Here is a 15,486-nt window from a genome sequence, read left to right as displayed (position 1 = left end):
TCGGCAATTAGAAGGACAACCCCTACAAAAGGAGCGGTTCTGCAGGGGGTGACCACAGACCATTTCTTTTTTTTTTATATTTTTTGGCTATTATTTTGGTCACTTTTGCATTTTGTCATTGCTCTCTCCCCTATAGGTCCTGTACAGTAGGATGAGGCGATGTCTTCCACCCACAGAAGATGCTCAGGTAGTGCAGCTCATCCAGGATGGCACATCAATGCGAGCTGTGGAAAGAAGAGTAGCTATGTCAGACATCACAGTGTCCAGTACACCAGGAGACGTGGAGGGGGCCGTAGGAGGGCAACAACGCAGCAGCAGGACCGCTACCTCCTTCTTTTTGCAAGGAGGAACAAGAGCAGTGCCAGAGCCCCGCAGAATGACCTCCAGCAGACCACTAACATCCATGTGTCTGCACAAACTGTCTGAAACAGACCCCATGAGGATGGTATGACGGCATGACATCCACAAGTGGGTGCTGTGCTTACAGACCAGTACTGTGAAGGGTGACTGGCATTTGCCAGAGAACACCAAAATTGGCAGATTCGACATTGGCGCCCTGTGTTCTTTGTGGAGCAGAGCAGGTTCATACTGGGCACATGTGACAAAAATAACAGTCTGGAGATGCTGCGGAGAACGTGCTGCCGCCTGCAACATCCTCCAGCATGTCCGGTTGGGCAGTAGATCAGTAATGGTGTGGGACACATTTCCTTGGAGGGCCGCACAGCCCTCCACGTGCTCGCCAGAGGAAGCCTTACTGCCATTAGGTACCGAGATGAGATCCTCAGACCCCTTGTGAAACCGTATGCTGGTGCGGTTGGCCCTGGGTTCCTTCTGATGTATGACATTGCTAGGCCTCATGCTGGAGTGTGTCAGCAGTTCCTGCAAGATGAAGACGTTAAAGCTATGGACCGGCCCGCCCGTTCCCCAGAACGGAATCCAATCAAGCACATCTGAGACATCATGTCTCGCTCCATCCTCAAACGCCACGTTGCACCACAGACTGTTAAGGAGTTGGCGGATGCTTTAATCCAGGTCTGAAAGGAGATCCCTCAGGAGACCATCCGCCGCCTCACCAGGCGTTGTAGGGAGATCATACAGGCACGTGGAGGCCACACACACTACTGAGCATAATTTCCTTGTCTTGAGGCATTTCCACTGAAGTTGGACCAGCCTGGAATTTGATTTTCCACTTTGATTTTGAGCATCATTCCAACTCCCGTGCATTACAAATTGGCAAAGGCAAATAATCCTTAACTGAGGCCTGTAAGGTTTTTTTTCGGGCATGCGCAATTTGCGCTGCCCTTCGAAATTACAGCGCAGGCGCCGGGGACGTTAGGGAAGGAAATGGAGGCTGCGCCCGGAGGTCCTGAGTGACGGCTGGGAGGCGTTTGTGTCAGGGGGGAAAAGACATGCCCCCATGAAAAATTCAGGTATGAGGGGCACATTATAAAAGTGATTATTGCAGTGTTTGCAGGGACCCGAACTAAAAGAGCCACCATGACAGAATGCAGCATTAGTGCTGCACAAGGTGGCTCTTTTAGTTAAAAACGACTGGGGGGGACAGGTTCCCTTTAACTTTTAATAATGCTATTAAGAAAATTATGATTAAAAACCTGCACTAGTCAGTGTGTATAATTGGACACAAGTGTACTAGTTATTAAACTCACGTCTTTAAAGGTGCTCACAGTCCTAATCCCTATATGTAATAGTATTCAGGGGTATGGGGTGAGGGGCGGCCGCTACCTATATCCCCTCAATATTCCACACTACAAAATCACTGGCTGGTGCCATTAACCTTTGCTCCCTAAGCCTCCCCAACATGTTTCGCCAGCTACACTGGCGTCATCAGGGGGATCTGCGACCCCTCAGCTGCGTATATTTCATATATGTTCAACCCCTTTAGTTAAGCCTGAAAGTCTCCACTTCAATAGTATCTCAGCTGTTTCACTGTAAATCCAAAGAGCTGAAATCACGAAGATTTTGTCACAATCCGAATATGTATACGTACACTGCATAAAATATATACAGTCATTGGCAAAAGTGTTGGCACCCTTGAGATTGCTCGAGAAAATGAACTATTTCTCCAGATTATTGCACGTTCACTTGGCAAATTGGACAAAATTTCACACAAAACCCCCAAAATGGGCTGGACAAAATTGTTGGCACTCTCAGGTTAATATTTGGTTGCGGCCTTTGGAATAAATAACTGCAATCAATTGCTTCCTATAACCATCCATAAGCTTCTTCCACCTCTCAGCTGGAATTTTGGACGACTTCCTACAAACTGCTCCCGGTCTCTCACATGTGAAGGCGTCTTCTCCCAAAAACAATTTTGAGATCTCTCCACAGGTGATCTATGGGATTTAGATCCAGACTCATTGATGCCACTTCTAAACTCTCCAGCACTTTGTTTCCATCCATTTCTTGGGGCTTCTTGAAGTATGTTTGCCGTTATTGTCACGCTGGAAGACCCATGATCTAGGACACAAACCCAGCTTTGTGACACTTGACACTTTTCATTATGTCTCGCTGACAGTCAAGGAACCCAGTTCCAGAGGCAGCAACACAACCACAAAACATCTGTGACCCACCACCATATCTGACTGTAGGTACTGTGTTCTTTTCTTTCTAAACCATATTCCGTTTTCAGTAAATGGTAGAATGATGTGCTTTACCAAAAAGCTCTATCCTGGTCTTATTTGGCCACAAGACACATTTTGGCAAACTGCAGACTAGTTTTTGTTTATGTCTCTGTGTCAGAGATGGGGTCCTCCTGGGTCTCCTGCCATCACGTTTCATTTCATTCACATGTGGACGGATAGTTTGTGCCGACACTGATGCACCCTTAGCCAGCAGGACAGCTGACCTTTGGCCATTACTGTACATCAGTGTGATATGTTATGTGGGTATCATTTTGTGTCTATTTATATTTTACTGATTTTCATAGTGTTCTCTTGTTGCCCTGTATCATTCCGTGTATGCCCCATATCGTCTAGAGTCTCAATTACCTTCCAAAAGGCTGATAATTGAATTAGCTCACTGACTGTCTGCAGCCTGACTGTATCTATGCCTCTTGATGACCCCCTGTAGTGCCTTAATCCCAGAAGCACCTTTGTCAGGTCTGGCAGGTCTGAAAACCACCCCATCCTGTCTGACTACCCCTGGACATAAGAAGGGGGCTGGGGAGGACAAGGGCTGAATGAAGAAGTCAGATCCTGTGTGGTGATGATCGTGTAAAGACAGCACGTCATAGAGAAGGGGAAGCATATGGACCATTTTTATCCTCTGTCTGCTGGATTATTGGACTCATCTCCTTGGAAATTCATCCTGTTACTGAACTGCATTCGTGTTCTGGACTATTGTATCCTCAGTGTGGTGGATTGTTTATGGACCTTTTAGTTTTGCCTATAATATAGGTCTTGGGATTGTTCACCCTTCCCTCACTCTGTTGATTGTGTGGTATCGGAGAAGGACCCCGTGAAATCAGGAATACACTATATATACACACTGCACACACTATATACAACAGATACACACAGCACACACACTATATACACAGCACACACTATATACACAAACAGTACACACTATATACATCAGGTATACACTATATATACACACCACATACTATACACATCAGGTATACACTATATACACAGCACATACTATATACATCAGGTATACACTATACACACAGCACACACTATATACATCAGGTATGCACTATATATACACAGCATACACTATATACATCAGGTATACACTATACTGTATATATACAGCACACACTATATACATCAATACACTATATATACACACAGCACACAGTATATACATCAGGTATATACTATATACACAGCACACTACATACATCAGGTAATAACTATATATACACACAGCACACCTATATACAATACAGACCAAAAGTTTGGACACACCTTCTCATTTAAAGATTTTTCTGTATTTTCATGGCTATGAAAATTGTAACTTCACACTGAAGGCATCAAAACTATGAATTAACACATGTGGAATTATATTCTTAAAGGGAACCTGTCGCCCCCAAAATGAAAGGTGAGCTAAGTCCACCGGCATCTGGGGCTTATCTACAGCATTCTGTAATGCTGTAAATAAGCCCCCGATGTATCCTGAAAGATGAGAAAAAGAGGTTAGATTATAGTCACCTAGGGGCGGTCCCACTGCGGTCCGGTCCGATGGGCGTTGCGGCCGGTCCAGCACCTCCTATCTTCTTACGATGACGTCCTCTTCTGGTCTTCAGGCTCCGGCACAGTTGTACTTTGTCCTGTTGAGGGCAAAGTACTGCGGTGCGCAGGTGCTGGGTCTCTCTGACCTTTCCCATTGCCTGCAGTACTTTGCTCTGCCCTCAACAGGACAAAGTACGCCTGTGCCGGAGCGTGAAGACCAGAAGAGGACGTCATCGTAAGAAGATGGGAGGCACCGGACCTCGACACCCATCGGACCTGACCGCAGCGGGACAGCCCCAGGGTGAGTATAATCTAACCTCTTTTTCTCATCTTTTAGGATACATCGGGGGCTTATCTACAGCATTCCAGAATGCTGTAGATAAGCCCCTGATGCCGGTGGGCTTAGCTCATCTTCCATTTTGGGGGTGACAGGTTCCCTTTAACAAAAAAGTGTGAAACAACTGAAATTACGTCTTATATTCTAGGTTCTTCAAAGTAGCCACCTTTTGCTTTGATGACTGCTTTGCACACTCTTGGCATTCTCTTGATGAGCTTCAAGAGGTAGTCACCGGGAATGGTCTTCCAACAATCTTGAAGGAGTTCCCAGAGATTCTTAGCACTTGTTGGCCCTTTTGCCTTCACTCTGCGGTCCAGCGCACCCCAAACCATCTCGATTGGGTTCAGGACTGGTGACTGTGGAAGCCAGGTCATCTTGCGTAGCCCCCATCACTCTCCTTCTTGGTCAAATAGCCCTTACACAGCCTGGAGGTGTGTTTGGGGTCATTGCCCTGTTGAAAAATAAATGATGGTCCAACTTAAAGCAAACCGGATGGAATAGCATGCCGCTGCAAGATGCTGTGGTAGCCATGCTGGTTCAGTAAATCCCCAACAGTGTCACCAGCAAAGCCCCCCCCACACCATCACACCTCCTCCTCCATGCTTCATGGTGGGAACCAGGCATGTAGAGTCCATCCGTTCACCTTTTTTGCGTCGCACAAAGACACGGTTGTTGGAACCAAAGATCTCAAATTTGGACTCCTCAGACCAAAGCACAGATTTCCACTGGTCTAATGTCCATTCCTTGTGTTCTTTAGCCCAAACAAGTCTCTTCTGCTTGTTGCCTGTCCTTAGCAGTGGTTTCCTAGCAGCTATTTTACCATGAAGGCCTGCTGCACAAAGTCTCCTCTTAACTGTTGTTGTAGAGATGTGTCTGCTGCTAGAACTCTGTGTGGCATTGACCTGGTCTCTAATCTGAGCTGCTGTTAACCTGCGATTTCTGAGGCTGGTGACTCGGATAAACTTATCCTCAGAAGCAGAGGTGACTCTTGGTCTTCCTTTCCTGGGGCGGTCCTCATGTGAGCCAGTTTCTTTGTAGCGCTTGGACACTTTCAAAGTTTTCCCAATTATTCGGACTGAACGACCTTCATTTCTTAAAGTAATGATGGCCACTCGTTTTTCTTTACTCAGCTGCTTTTTTCTTGCCATAATACAAATTCTAACAGTCTATTCAGTAGGACTATCAGCTGTGTATCCACCAGACTTCTGAGCAACACAACTGATGGTCCCAACCCCATTTATAAGGCAAGAAATCCCACTTATTAAACCTGACAGGGCACACCTGTGAAGTGACAACCATTCCCGGTGACTACCTCTTGAAGCTCATCAAGAGAATGTCAAGAGTGTGCAAAGCAGTCATCAAAGCAAAAGAACCTAGAATATAAGACATATTTTCAGTTGTTTCACACTTTTTTGTGAAGTATATAATTCCACATGTGTTAATTCATAGTTTTGTTGCCTTCAGTGTGAATGTACAATTTTCATAGTCATGAAAATACAGAAAAATCTTTAAATGAGAAAGAATGTCCAAACTTTTGGTCTGTACTGTACATCAGATATACATTATGTATACACACAGCACACACTATATACATCAGGTAAACACTATATACACACAGGACACACAATGTACATCAGGTAAACACTATATATATACAGCACACACAATGTCCATCAGGTAAACACCATATACACAGCACACACTATATACATCAGGTATATACTATATATACACACAGCACACACTATATATGTCACGATGTGAATATGCTATGTTTGAGTATTTGCCTAGCTTTACAAGACACACGCTGCGGGCCAGTCTGACCTCCCTTCTTTCCCTTCCCACTGCCTTCGCTGGTATAGGCACAAACCCCTATGGCCGAGACCATGTGTAACTTGAAACTCCAGTGTGGGGCTCTGACCCTCCTCACTCCTTCCATCCTCCCTCCCGTAGGAATTTCTTTGTCTCCAACCACCTGGGCTTGCTGTGAGTGGGGGAGATATATTAATTATAGAAATATGACAGATACATATTTGGAACGTACTTTGATAGAGCTTTGCTACAGGGCCTTTTGCTAAAATCTAGCACCAAGAGAACCAGAGAAATGGATTTTTTCTTAAACAGAGTGGAATAGCTAGCCCAAATTTAGACTGATTAGAAAGCTAATTTCAGTATAAGATAAGTGATGTGCGTGCCGTTATTCTGCTAGGTTCTCAAGTACATTTAGGAGTATTATAAGTTTTCTTACTAAAATGTGCACCCTGGCAGCTAGGGGAGGATGCAGGTAAACCAGCCCCTTTAGTGATGTCACAAGCCCAGAAGTATAAGTTACTGCACTCAGCCCAGCCTTCAGTCTTGCCTGAGAAGCTGTTGCACCAGCATGGTTAGCTAGGATGATCTAAGCAACATGTGAGTGTTTATCTTCTTTAATCCCTGTTTTTTTGTAATTGCTTGTACATACTTTGATTGTCTCATATTGTAAAATCTTTTTATACCTTCTGTAAACACTGCCTACCTTTTGGAGTAAACAATAAAGTTAGTAGTTCGTCTTCTCCATGTTCTATGCGAATTTTCACGTGCCTGAATTTAATTACGCTACTAATTTGGGTTTTCTCGAACCTCTCTGTTGAGGAATCTGAGCTGGTGGCAGCGAAGGGTGTTCTGGGCTAGGTGGGTAAAGCTGGTAGCGACGGAACGGGGTTTTATAAGCTATTGTCTGGCTGCGGCCTGAGCATTTATAATTCCCTCGCTGCAGCGTGCCTGCTAGCTAGTCCACAGTGAAGCGGCCCATCCGGCGACCAATTATCCTAGGTGTAGATCCCTGACTGACCTAAGGGTAAGGGGGGCGCCGGAGAGCTGCAAGTTCCAAAGCGGAATTGGAAAGCGGGATATACATACATTCCTGCAGTTCGTGACATAGTGTAGCAGCAGTGGGATAACTAAAATAAGCCCCTGCGAAAAATTGATAGGTCAATAGCCTTGTTTATGTTTTCATCACATTGTAGCAGTGGAGGGATAACTAAGATAAGCCCCCCTGCACATGTGATAGCAGTCTGTTGGCCTAAGGTCACCTCCCCTTTTCGTGACAATATACATCAGGAATACACTATATACATACACTAGATGGTGGCCCGATTCTAACGCATCAGATATTCTAGAATATCTATGTATGTATGTACGTTGCGCTAAGCACAGCCACGTAGTATATAGCACAGCCACGTAGTATATAACACAGCCACGTAGTATATAGCACAGCCACGTAGTATATAGCAGCCACGTAGTATATAGCAGCCACGTAGTATATAGCAGCCACCTAGTATATAACACAGCCCACATAATATATAGCACAGCCCACGTAATATATAGCACAGCCCACGCAGTATATAACACAGGCCACGTAGTGTATAACACAGCCCACGCAGTATATAACACTGCCCACGCAGTATATAACACTGCCCACGTAGTATATAGCACAGCCCACGGAACACAGACAGCCAAGTAATATATATAGCACAGCCACGTAGTATATAGCAGCCACGTAGTATATAGAAGCCACCTGGTATATAACACAGCCCACGTAATATATAACTGCCCACGCAGTATATAACACAGGCCACGTAGTATATAACACAGCACACGCAGTATATAATACTGTCCACGCAGTATATAGCACAGCCCACGTAACACAGAGCCACGTAGTATATAGCAGCCACATAGTATAAAGCAGCCACCTAAAATATAACACAGCCCACGTAATATATAGCACAGCCCACGCAGTATATAACACAGCCCATGTAGTATATAACACAACCCATGCAGTATATAACACAGCCACGTAGTATATAACACAGCCACGTAGTATATAGCACAGCCACATAGTATATAGCAGCCACGTAGTATATAGCAGCCACCTAGTATATAACACAGCCCACATAATATATAGCACAGCCCACGTAATATATAGCACAGCCCACACAGTATATAACACAGGCCACGTAGTGTATAACACAGCCCACGCAGTATATAACACTGCCCACGTGGTATATAGCACAGCCCACGGAACACAGACAGCCAAGTAGTATATAGCACAGCCACGTAGTATATAGCAGCCACATGTTATATAGCAGCCACCTAGTATATAACACAGCCCACGCAGTATAACACAAGCCACGTAGTACATAACACAGCACACGCAGTATATAACACTGCCCACGCAGTATATAGCACAGCCCACGTAACACAGACAGCCACGTAGTATAGCAGCCACATAGTATAAAGCAGCCACCTAAAATATAACACAGCCCACGTAATATATAGCACAGCCCACGCAGTATATAACAGCCCAGGTAGTAAATAACACAGCCACGTAGTATATAACAGTCCACGCAGTATATAACACAGCCCACGTAATATATAGCACAGCCCACGCAGTATATAACACAGCCCACGCAGTATAACACAACCCATGCAGTATAACACAACCCACGCAGTATAACACAACCCACGCAGTATAACACAACCCACGTAATAAATAGCACAGCCCATGCAGTATATAACACAGGCCACGTAGCATATAACACAGCCCACATAATATATAGCACAGCCCACGTAATATATAGCACAGCCCATGCAGTATATAACACAGGCCCCGTAGTATATAACACAGCCCACGCAGTATATAACACAGCCCACGCAGTATATAACACAGCCTACGCAGTATATAACACAGCCCACGCAGTATATAACACAGCCCACCCAACACAGCCACGTAGTATATAGCACAGCCACATAGTATATAGCAGCCACGTAGTATATAGCAGCCACCTAGTATATAACACAGCCCATGTAGTATATAACACAACCCATGCAGTATATAACAGCCCACGTAGTATATAGCACAGCCATGTAGTATATAACACAGCCCACGTAGTATATAACACCGCCCACATAGTATAACATAACCCACGCAGTATAACACAACCCACGCAGTATATAACACAGCCAACATAATAAATAGCACAGCCCACATAATATATAGCACAGCCCATGCAGTATATAACACAGGCCACGTAGCATATAACACAGCCCACATAATATATAGCACAGCCCATGCAGCATATAACACAGGCCACGTAGTATATAACAGCCCACGCAGTATATAACACAGCCCACGCAGTATATAACACAGCCCACGCAGTATATAGCCCACGCAGTATATAACACAGCCCACGCAGTATATAGCCCACGCAGTATATAACACAGCCCACACAGTATATAACACAGCCCACGCAGTATATAACACAGCCCACGCAGTATATAACACAGCCCACGCAGTATATAACACAGCCCACGCAGTATATAACATAGCCCACGCAGTATATAACACAGCCCACGCAGTATATAACACAGCCCACGCAGTATATAACACAGCCCACGCAGTATATAACACAGCCCACACAACACAGACAGCCACGTAGTATATAGCACAGCCACATAGTATATAGCAGCCACGTAGTATATAGCAGCCACCTAGTATATAACACAGCCCACATAATATATAGCATAGCCCACGCAGTATATAACACAGCCCACACAGTATATAACACAGCCCACGCAGTATATAACACAGCCCACGCAGTATATAACACAGCCCACGCAGTATATAACAGCCCACGCTATATATAACACAGCCCACGCAGTATATAACACAGCCCACGCAACACAGACAGCCACGTAGTATATAGCACAGCGACATAGTATATAGCAGCCACGTAGTATATAGCAGCCACCTAGTATATAACACAGCCCACATAATATATAGCACAGCCCACGCAGTATATAACACAGCCCATGTAGTATATAACACAACCCATGCAGTATATAACACAGCCCACGTAGTATATAGCACAGCCATGTAGTATATAACACAGTCCACGCAGTATATAACACAGCCCACGTAATATATAGCACAGCCCACACAGTATATAACACAGCCCACACAGTATATAACACAACCCACGTAGTATATAACACAACCCACGCAGTATATAACACAGCCCATGTAATATATAGCACAGCCCACACAGTATATAACACAGCCCACGTAGTATATAACACAGGCCACGCAGTATATAACACAGGCCACGCAGTATATAACACAGCCCACACAGTATATAACACAACCCACGTTGTATATAACACAGCCCACGCAGTATATAACACAGCCCACGCAGTATATAACACAGTCACGTAGTATATAACACAGTCACGTAGTATATAACACAGCCCACGTAGTATATAGCACAGCCACGTAGTATATAACATTGCCCACACAGTATATAACACAGCCCACACAGTATATAGCACAGCCCATGTAGTATGTAACACAACCCACGCAGTATATAACACAGACCACGTAGTATATAGCAGTGTGGGCACCATAACCCTGTTAAAAAAAAACACCGGCGTCCAGCGAAGCTGTCCGGATGCGCGCGATGCTGCCGCCAGCTTCCGTTCCCAGTGATGCATTGCGAAATTACCCAGATGACTCAGCGGTCTCGCGAGACCACTAAGTCATCAGGGTAATTTCACAGTGCATCACTGGGAACAGAAGCTGGCGGCAGCATAGCGCGCATCGGTGGACGGCGGAAGGTGAGAATAGTACGATCTTTTAGTTTTATAATTATTTTTAACATTATAGCTTTTTACTATTGATTCTGCACAGGCAGCGTCAATAGTAAAAAGTTGGTCCGGGATGGGGCGACACACTGACACTGACTGGAGGGGAGAAGGGAGGGGCCAATTCTAAGACTAAGCCTGTCGCTGATTGGTCGCGCTAGGCCGCAATCAATCAGTGACGCGGGATTTCCGTTACAGACGGAAGTGACCCTTAGACGATTATATAGATATCACACACATGATATACACACTATATATCACACACACACACTATACACATCACACACTATACACATCACACACTATACACACACATCACACACTATACACATCACACACTATACACATCACACAACTATTCACACTATACACATCACACACACAGTATATACACACACAGTATATATACACACACAGTATACACACACACAGTATATACACACACACTATTCACACTATACACATCACACACACAGTATATATACACACAGTATACACACACACACAGTATATACACACACACACTATACACATCACACACTATACACATCACACACTACACACACAGTATATACACACACACAGTATATACACACACACACACTATACACATCACACACTACACACACAGTATATACACACACACAGTATATACACACACACACACACTATACACATCACACACTATACACACAGTATATACACACACACTATACACATCACACACTATACACATCACACACTATACACACACAGTATATACACACACAGTATACACACACACAGTATACACACACACACACTATTCACACTATACACATCACACACTACACACACACAGTATATACACGCACAGTATATACACACACACACACTATACACATCACACACTATACACATCACACACTACACACACAGTATATACACACACACACACTATACACATCACACACACTATACACACACAGTATATACACACACACACAGTATATACACACACTATTCACATCACACACTACACACACAGTATATACACACACACAGTATATACACACACACACACTATACACATCACACACTATACACACACAGTATATACACACACAGTATATACACACACACACTATACACATCACACACTATACACACACAGTATATACACACACACACAGTATATACACACACTATTCACATCACACACTACACACACAGTATATACACACACACACAGTATATATACACACACACAGTATACACACACACACTATTCACACTATACACATCACACACTACACACACACAGTATATACACGCACAGTATATACACACACACACACACTATACACATCACACACTATACACATCACACACTATACACACAGTATATACACACACAGTATATACACACACACACACACTATACACATCACACACTATACACACACAGTATATACACACACACAGTATACACACACACTATTCACACTATACACATCACACACTACACACACAGTATATACACACACACACTATACACATCACACACTATACACACAGTATATACACACACACACAGTATATACACACACACACTATACACATCACACACTACACACACAGTATATACACACACTATTCACACTATACACATCACACACTATATACACACACACACAGTATATACACACACACACACTATTCACACTATACACATCACACACTATACACATCACACACTACACACATCACACACAGTATATACACACACACAGTATATACACACACACACACACTATTCACACTATACACATCACACACTACACACACAATATATACACACACACTATACACATCACACACTACACACACAGTACATACACACACACACTTCACACTATACACATCACACACTATACACACACAGTATATACACATCACACACACACTATATATATACACACACACTATATACACACACACACTATACACATCACACACTATACACACACAGTATATACACATCACACACACACTATATATATACACACACACTATATACACACACACACACTATACACATCACACACTATATATACACACACACACACTATATACACACACACACAGTATATACACACACACACACTTCACACTATACACATCACACACTATACACACACAGTATATACACATCACACACACACTATATACACACACACACGCTATACACATCACACACTATATATACACACACACACACTATATACACACACACACAGTATATACACACACACACACTATATACACACACACACAGTATATACACACACACAGTATATACACACACACTTCACACTATACACATCACACACTATACACATCACACACACACTATATACACACACACACACGCACTATATACACACACACAGTATATACACACACACTATATATACACACACACACTTCACACTATACACATCACACACAGTATATACACATCACACACACACTATATATACACACACACTATATACACACACACAGTATATACACACACACACTATACACATCACACACTATATATACACACACACACACACACACTATATACACATCACACTATATACACACAGTATATACACACACACACACATCACACACACACTATATACACACACACAGTATATACACACACACACACAGTATATACACACACACAGTATATACACATCACACACACAGTATATACACACACAGTATACACACACACAGTATATACACACACACAGTATATACACACACACACAGTATATACACACCACACACACACTATATACACACACACAGTATACACACACACAGTATATACACACACACAGTATATACACACACAGTATATACACACACACTATATATACACACACACAGTATATACACACACACACAGTATATACACACACAGTATATACACACACACACACAGTATATACACACACACTATATATACACACACACACACTATATACACACACACACACACTATACACATCACACACTATATATACACACACACAGTATATACACACACACACACACAGTATATACACACACACACTTCACACTATACACATCACACACTATACACACACAGTATATACACATCACACACACACACTATATATATACACACACACACTATATACACACACACACACACACTATATATACACACACACACACACTATATACACACACACAGTATATACACACACACACACTATATACACACACACACAGTATATACACACACACACAGTATATACACACACACACAGTATATACACACACACTTCACACTATACACATCACACACTATACACACACAGTATATACACATCACACACACACACACGCACTATATACACACACACAGTATATACACACACAGTATATACACACACACTATATATACACACACACACTATATATACACACACACACTTCACACTATACACATCACACACAGTATATACACATCACACACACACTATATATACACACACACTATATACACACACACTATATATACACACACACACTTCACACTATACACATCACACACAGTATACACATCACACACACACTATATATACACACACACAGTATATACACACACACAGTATATACACACACACACTATACACATCACACACTATATATACACACACACAGTATATACACACACACACTATATATATACACACACACACACTATTCACACTATATACACACACACTATATACACACACAGTATATACACATCACACACACACTATATATATACACACACTATATACACACACACAGTATATACACACACACACAGTATATATACACACACACAGTATATACACATCACACACACAGTATATACACACACACAGTATACACACACACACAGTATATACACACACACAGTATATACACACACACACAGTATATACACATCACACACACAGTATATACACACACACTATATACACACACACAGTATATACACACACACACAGTATATACACATCACACACACAGTATATACACACACACAGTATATACACACACACACAGTATATACACATCACACACACAGTATATACACACACAGTATATACACACACACACACACAGTATATACACACACACTATATATACACACACACAGTATATACACACACACACAGTATATACACACACAGTATATACACA

The 15,486-nt window shown here is 42.7% G+C and overlaps 1 protein-coding gene across 17 annotated transcripts in view; it reads right to left on the bottom strand.

Moving 5' to 3' along the window:
* Window positions 1–15,486, bottom strand: part of DTNB (dystrobrevin beta) — a 143,992-nt gene that overhangs the window by 125,447 nt on the left and 3,059 nt on the right. The window lies entirely within an intron of this gene.

This window comes from Ranitomeya imitator, chromosome 5, assembly GCF_032444005.1.
Source record: "Ranitomeya imitator isolate aRanImi1 chromosome 5, aRanImi1.pri, whole genome shotgun sequence".
Taxonomy (NCBI): domain Eukaryota; kingdom Metazoa; phylum Chordata; class Amphibia; order Anura; family Dendrobatidae; genus Ranitomeya; species Ranitomeya imitator.
Note: the sequence above shows the minus strand (reverse complement) of the source record. Positions and strands in the feature narration are given on the sequence as shown.